The following is a 7774-nucleotide window of genomic DNA, read 5'->3' as shown; positions in this document are numbered from 1 at the left end:
ATTATAATCTTCCATAGTGATAATCATGGGTAAAAATCACAATCTGATGAGTATCTTTTGCAGGTGATTGGGATGGACAGATACTCAATTGTCTTCTCTATAAATGCTAAATGATTTCAGAGTGAGAAAGAAGGCCATATGGTTGGTTAGCAGCCAGTGAACTTAAGAAGACAGATTTATAGGGAGGGTTAGTTTTACCTGAAACTGTGTAGTTCAGTTCTAATTTACTGCGATTTGTATGTGTTATATAATTTATAAAATGATAGCTTTTCAGAAAAATCCTGTTTTTCTCATAAACTGACAATTTATAATTGTATAAATTTATGGAGTATGAAGTGATGTTCCTGTTTTCTATTAATCTATGGAATCAAAGTGTATGACTGAAAGAGATAGCATATATGGGTCAGTACCCTGGTCAATAAAAGTATTATTTTATTGCCCATGAGCTGAAACCAAAGCACTACTACTACTACTATGACTACACACACACACACACACACACACAGAGACACATATCATCAGACAGAAGATATATACTTGGCTACTATGATGAGTGGTGCAAATAAGAACTAGACCAAGACATCTGCTGTTTGCTATGGAAGTAGACATTAGGCAACATAAAAATATAGCTGACAACCATACATAAATGTTCTATGATCACAGTCAGGAACGAAGAATTTCAGGTATTTGCTTGCTGTCGTGATGAGCAATTCTAAGCAGGTTAATTAGAAAAACACATCCACTCACAACAGGACCACTTTCTCTTTTGTGGACTGTGTCACTAGAGAAATCTGACCCGTGATGTTTTCACTGTTACTTACACTAAGTCTTTTAATATAATGAAACATTATTTCCACTGAAATATCATGAGGACCATCTGCACAGTCTTCTTACACATTTTTGCCAGATTTCCTCTTCAACAAACTCCTGGGGATGCAACATCTTTCTTACTGAAAACCATCTACGGACAATTCCTCTGATAGACTGATTTTTCTGTCATTTGACAAGTAGTTCATTAATCTTTAAGTATTCTCCTGTGAATTATGACCATGTTACACCTTATGTGATTGAGATTGCTTCAAAGCTTCCAATGAGAGAGAGGAGATAGGGGTGGTGATTGGGTTTCTTACGTGTCATTTGGCCACAGGCCTCACACAGTTATTCGCATGACAACCATTGCATCTCTAGATCCACGGGTGCTTCAAGAGTTGAGAAGTAACTCTGTTAGATGGCAAAACAGGGCTCTAAGAGGGGATGAAGAAGGAACATTTGAGTCAATGTTGGAGAGTATTGAAGCCAAGGCACACTCCTGTCATACACATATTTATGAGTTGGATTACTGTGTACTTTCTACCATTTCTTTAGTTGTTTTTCCTAGAACTTCTTTCCTAGGAAGCACTTGGAACTAGTGATAACTGTCAGAACAGATGAAAGCAAGAAGTAACTTTAAGCTTTGTTTAAAGATTTAGTGTTTCTGTTTCTTTGTTGACATGAAATATCATATGAAATACTGAAAGTCAGAAATCAAATTTGTGTGTTTGAAATTTAGTAAAAAGTAAAGTGAACTTTGTCCAAATGCCATTCGAATATAAAATAATTTAATTGTAACTCACACTGCCCACATTAAGATTAGCTTGGGACACAGGAATTAGTTAAAAATTATTGATCTTTTAGGTTGATGGTCAGAGGACTGTAGAATTATAATACATGTATTAATTTCCTTGTTTGTGCCAGACACAGAGTTGGGCATTATCACTAGAGTAAAAGACAGTGTGTGTTGAGGGCTTGAGTAGAAGAATGCAGAGTGGTAAGCAAGTAACCAGAGGAAACTCAAAATAGACCTGAGGTCGGAACATATTTGTAGATGCAGGTCATGCTGCAGCTGGTTCTTAAAAGATACATGGGTGTAGTGGAAAGAATAATGATCCCTCAAAAATGATCATGTCCTAATCTCAGGAACCTGTGAATATGTTCCTTTGCAAAATGGACTTTGTAGAAATTATTAAGTTAAGGATATTGAGATGGAGGAAATTATCTTGAATGATCTGGATGGATCCAAGGTAATCACAAGGATCCTCACAAGGAAAAGAGGGTGGCAGGAGAGTCGATGCAGATGCGATGCAGAAAGTCAAATATTGCATATTCTCACTCACATGTGGGAGCTACAAATGTTGATCTCACGGAGACAGAGAGTAGAATGATGGTTACCAGAGGCTGGGAAGGGTAGAGGAGCGGGGCAGGAATAAAGAGCAGTTGGTGAATAGATCCAAAATCCAGTCATACAGATGGAATAAGATCTAGTGCTCAGTGGTACAATAACGTATGATTATGGCTAACAAGAATTTATTGTATATTTCAAAATAACTAGAAGAGTGGAATTGGAATGTTTGTAATACAAAGAAATGATACATGCTTGAGGTAATGGATACCCAATTACCCTAATTTGATCACTGCACATTGTATGCTTGTATCAATATTTCACATGAACCCCATAAATACATAGTATTATGTACCCATAAAAATTACAAATAGAAAAGTAAAAAATAAGCAAGTGTGATGATGGAAGCAGAGGCAGAGTGATGCTATTGCCGACATTGCAGATGAAAGGATGCCGTGAGAAGGCAGACACTCTCTAGAATCTGGAAAAGCAAGGAATAGAGTCTCTCCTAGAGTCTCGAGGAAGAACGAAGCTCTGCTGACACCTTGATTTTAGCTCCATAAGACTCATTTGAAACTTCTGTCATCCAGAATTGTCAGAGGATAAGTTTGTGCTGTTTCAAGCCACTAAGTTTATAGTAATTTATTACAGCAGGAACAGGAAACAAATACAGTGGGAATTAGCTTGTCTCAACTGCTGGTGAGAAATGGTAGAAAGCAGGGAACTAGGAAAGAAAGATATTCTAGGAGAGAAAACAGGCGCTGCTATGGAGAAAGGCATAGGAGACAATGTCCTGTTTGGGGCACTCAAAATCAGCCAATGTACCTGTAACAAAGTGTATGTGAAGCAATCTGATCAAAGTGGTGCTGCAAAACTGGATGAGGACACGCACCCTGAAGGGAAGCACTGAGGCGCTGCACTTGTCTGGAAAGCAATGGGAGCCACTCAGCGGGGAAGTGCAGAATCATACTTACACTTAGATACATCACTCAGGAGGCCCAGTGAATGCTGGGGTTATCCGCCAGCTGCAGGAAGAATCAGTTGTGAAGATCTGTGAAAGCCAGGTGTGAGACAGCCATAGGAATGCAGAAAGGGAATGACTTTATATGATATTGCAGGAGTAGAAATGAAAGAGTTGTTGACCATGTGGCCACAATGGGGAGAAAGACTTAGGCATTTCACATCATGTCAGTTTTTAGAATTGAGCGATCGAGTGCCATTAACTTAAAGAAGGGAGGGAAATGGTATTTGTTCCTGTTCAACATCTGCTTGATTTCCATCTGGGTTTTGTCTCTCCCTCCCCACTTTCAGTCCATGAGAAGGTATCCAAGACCCCTGAGAAGGGTGAGGCCAGGCCTAAGGAGAACAGAGCAGCCCATTGGATTCCTCTGGCCAATGTGATTGGCTCAGTGTTAGACATGGGGCCTAGGCCAGTCCAGTCGAATGCCTCTCAGAGCTGCTGAGGATGCTGGGAAAATCACCTCCATCATAGCAGCACAGCTCTGCCCTAGATTTTCTGCTTGACTAGGACCCCGATGCACGTGGTGGAGAAAGATGGGGGCAGCCATTAGGAACTACAAATGACGATCTGTACAAAGGTAAAACTTAAGAAATAATAAAATAAAATAAAATAAAATGGAACTAGCAGAACTGAGAGGTAGAGCAAGATCAGGCCAACTTAGTAACAGTACTGGAGTTTCTGATCCTATCCTGGATCCACAAGTTTGATTTTTTTTTTCTTATTTGCAACCAAAGTTATCTTAGAAGAGCAGAGAAGAAAGGGCAAGCTTGGATGTTTCTGTTTGAAGACACTTGGGTGGAGCTATGTACTAAGCAAATAGAAAAATGGATGTAATGATTAAAATGTTATGTAAATGAAGATATTTATTTGGGATTTATCAGCTCATTGATCATATTAACCTGAGGGTGTACTACGTGAGACTGCAAGAGGTTTAAAGTCAGAAGCTGAAGACTACCAATGGTCAATAGTCAGACATAGAAAAAACAGCTAGGGATAGTGAGAAACCATTACCAGAGAATGAACCTAAATTGATAAATTTGGAAAAATGAAGAGATTAAAATCAGCAGAAAAAGGCTTTGAGGTGGCCAGGTGGGGTGGCTCACGCCTATAATCCCGGCACTTTGGGAGGCCGAGGCGGGTGGATCACGAGGTCAGGAGATCAAGAACATCCTGGCTAACATGGTGAAACCCTGTCTCTACTAAAAATACAAAAAAATTAGCCGGACGTGGTGGCGCCTGTAGTCCCAGCTACTCGGGAGGCTGAGGCAGGAGAATGGCCTCAACCCAGGAGGCGGAGCTTGCAGTGAGCCGAGATCCCGCCATTGCTCTCCAGCCTGGGTGAGAGAGCAAGACTCCAACTCAAAAAAAAAAGGCTTTGAGGTAATTTATCAAAATATGAATTAGTATTGGCTATTTTGGGATATTGAGGATATAAATGGTTTTCTTTCATATTTTCTTCCACTTGTTTTCTAATATTCTGAGTATTCCTTCTAAAATAAAACATACATTTTATTTAAAGACAAATTAATTTAAAAATACACATCTCATGGATTTTTTTCAAAGGAGAATAAGTGATCAAAACTTTTCAAAGTTACTGGAAGAAGGGGCACAAGTACTAATTGGAAATAAGACACATTCTGAAAAACTTAAACATTAGAGTCTAGAGAAGCAATGAATAAATTTATTTCTAAAACCTTTACATTGCCTGATATTCTATCAACTTTGGTGCTGCATTTTCATTACTTAACAGTAGACTTTTTTTTAAAGAAAAAGCACACACAATAAAATATTATGGTAATAGTAGTATATACATATAGTAGGCTCACTGAGTAGGTTTCTCAGGCAGTTTAGATAGTCATGATTTGGTGGAAGATGCTTTATTCTTTATTCTTTTGGTAATGCCTAAATTCTTTTGTAGAGCAACAGTTTGAAAACCACGTTTCAAATGACTTCTTTTTTTAGTTTTTAATTTTTATGGGTACATAGTAAGTATATATATTTATGGGGTACATAAGATATTTTTATACAGGCATGCAATGCATGATAATCACATCAGGATAAATAGTGTATTCATCCCCTCAAGCATTTATTCTTTGTGTTTCAAACAATCCAATTATACTCCTTTAATTATTTTAAAATGTACAATTAAATTAGTTTTTATTATAGTCATTCTGTTGTGCTAGCAAATATAGGTCTTATTTATTCATTATAACTATTTTTTGTACGAATTAACCAAAATTTCTTTGTACTTTATAAGTATATACAGTTATTCTGTTTATGGCCAAAGAAATTCTGTGAAAATAACTTGCAATAGAGAACAAAGAGGCAGTGACACACAGAGATCAAAAGAGAACTTTGCCTTTGAAAAGACTTCAGAATAAAGTGTTTTCTTAAAGTGATGGAACTTATTTAAATGTATCTCAGCAGATCAACTCCTCCATCTCTCTGACTCTACATAGGTATATTTGTCACCATTAATTTTTTTGTAAAGTTGGGGTCTTGCTATGTTGCCCAGGCTGGTCTCAAACTTCTGGGCTCAAGTGACCCTCCTGTCTCGACCTCCCAAAGTGCTAGGATTACAAGGCATGAGCCACAGCACCTGGCCTTGACATCATTTTTGACAATTCTAGACATGATAACTAAACTACTTTCTTCACAAAAAATAAGAAAGAAAGGAAGAAAGGAAGGAAGGAAGGAAGAAGGGAGAGAAAGAAAGGAAAGAAGGGAGGGAAGGAGGGAAGGAAGGAAGGAAGAAGGGAACACTAATTAGTATGTCTAAACCTCCTGGAAAGCCCCTGAGCTGCTTGGTAATGAAGTTCTTTTAGCATTACAGTGACCAAACTACCTAGAACAGAACTCAAGATGAAGTTCCTGTTGTTTTTCCTATAGTAGAGGATTCATGATGAACTTTCTAGGGTCTTTCCCACAGGTGGGGTTGATATACTTTGGATGAATTAAAATAATAAACTGATTTCCTGGTGGATTTTCATTTACAGATATCTGGGCCTTACGATTGCAAGGTAGGTCTTGTCATAGTAGGCTCCAAATGAGATGCCAAAATGACAGGCGTGCCAGGCAGCATTGAGGACTCTGCTACCCAGGATGCACCGCCTCCTGCTGGCGCTGGCCATGGTGCTGGCCTGGAGCTGACATTGGCCTGATCTGGCCCAAGAGCTGTTGGCAGCCTGGGCTGGGCAGTGGCTGTGTGCTATGGCAACAGGGAGCAGAATGATCACCACAGCTACATTTCAACAAAGGATGTGGTGTTTCCTGTCACTTTGGGAAAGGGGTTTCAAGGAAGAGGAGCCCCCTTACCATGCCTTGACCTGGAAAACCTCCACCACAGGGATAGCCTAAGAAGTCCTTGGTTCCTGCAAAACTCACCCATGACTCTACGGGTTACTAGGCTGAGGAGCTGGAGTCCTCAGGATGAGGTCTTCACCAAAATGTACAAAGCCAAATATCCCATTGTGAAATACACAGCCCAAAGAATTCTTAATGAGAACAGGAGCTCCAGCATGGACTTGAAACTGAAAGCCCAGACCCATTTTGACATAAAGGATGAGTTCTGCTGTTCCATTGGCAGGATTAGGTTCTTGAGAGGGCAGGGCAGGCAGACACTCAGGTGCTAAATCTTCTGCAAAATAGGCTGCCTGAAGCCTCTGAATCACCTGAATAAAACAGTTAATTAACCTTGAATAAAAGTAAAATGACATAAAAAACTCTTTACAAGCCATCACATTCCTTAATTTTAATAAGTTAATTCATTTTAGCCTTCCCACTAGTGACAGTAATGCATATACTCAGAAATGTCTGGAATACTAATATTTTGAAATATATTTCTAAGTTTAGTTGTACATTTTAACAATTTTATTTTGTTCCACTCTTTCCTTCAGTTCTCATAATTCATCAAAATAGTGTTTGAATATTGATCAGTTTTCACAACAGGAGATTGATTATTTAAATATCTAAGGCAGTAGGACCCAGGACATGAATAATGTGTGGGGCATATAATAAACAATTCTAATTAATGATGACTTTTTTCTTATTTAATCCAAACGCTTTAATGACAGATTATTCTAATTTTTGATGATTCTGTTATGGAGATTTAGACTCTGAGTAACAGAAAACTGAATCAACAGTGGCATAAAGCCAATAAATCACATACAATAACAAGTTCAGAGGTAGACTGTTGTAGGGATGGTCAGCTCAGCAGTTCAACAGCTTCATGATCCAGGTTCTTTCTACCTCTCCAACCTGCTGTTGAATTGTTCTTTTAACCTGACTGTTCCATAGGTAAACGCCCAAGTTCTAGGCATCAAATGAAGTCCACAAAGTTCAGAAGCAAGAAAGAGAGGAAGTCTGCCATATGTCTCAGTTCTCATCCTGGAAAATCTTTCTGAATATTTGGAAAGATTTGCTTTGCCACCTTAATGCTCAGAGGAATCAGAGGCCTCAATTTAAATGAATCACTTACTGGGTGGAAAAATGATTGGAATGGTTCTCAGATTTGAGTTCCTGGGCCAGTACCATCAGTATCACCCAGGAACTTGTTAAACATGCATGCTCTCAGACTACATCTCAAGCCTATTGTG

This window comes from Pan paniscus, chromosome 4 (assembly GCF_029289425.2).
Source record: "Pan paniscus chromosome 4, NHGRI_mPanPan1-v2.0_pri, whole genome shotgun sequence".
Taxonomy (NCBI): domain Eukaryota; kingdom Metazoa; phylum Chordata; class Mammalia; order Primates; family Hominidae; genus Pan; species Pan paniscus.
This window is presented reverse-complemented; position numbering follows the sequence as displayed.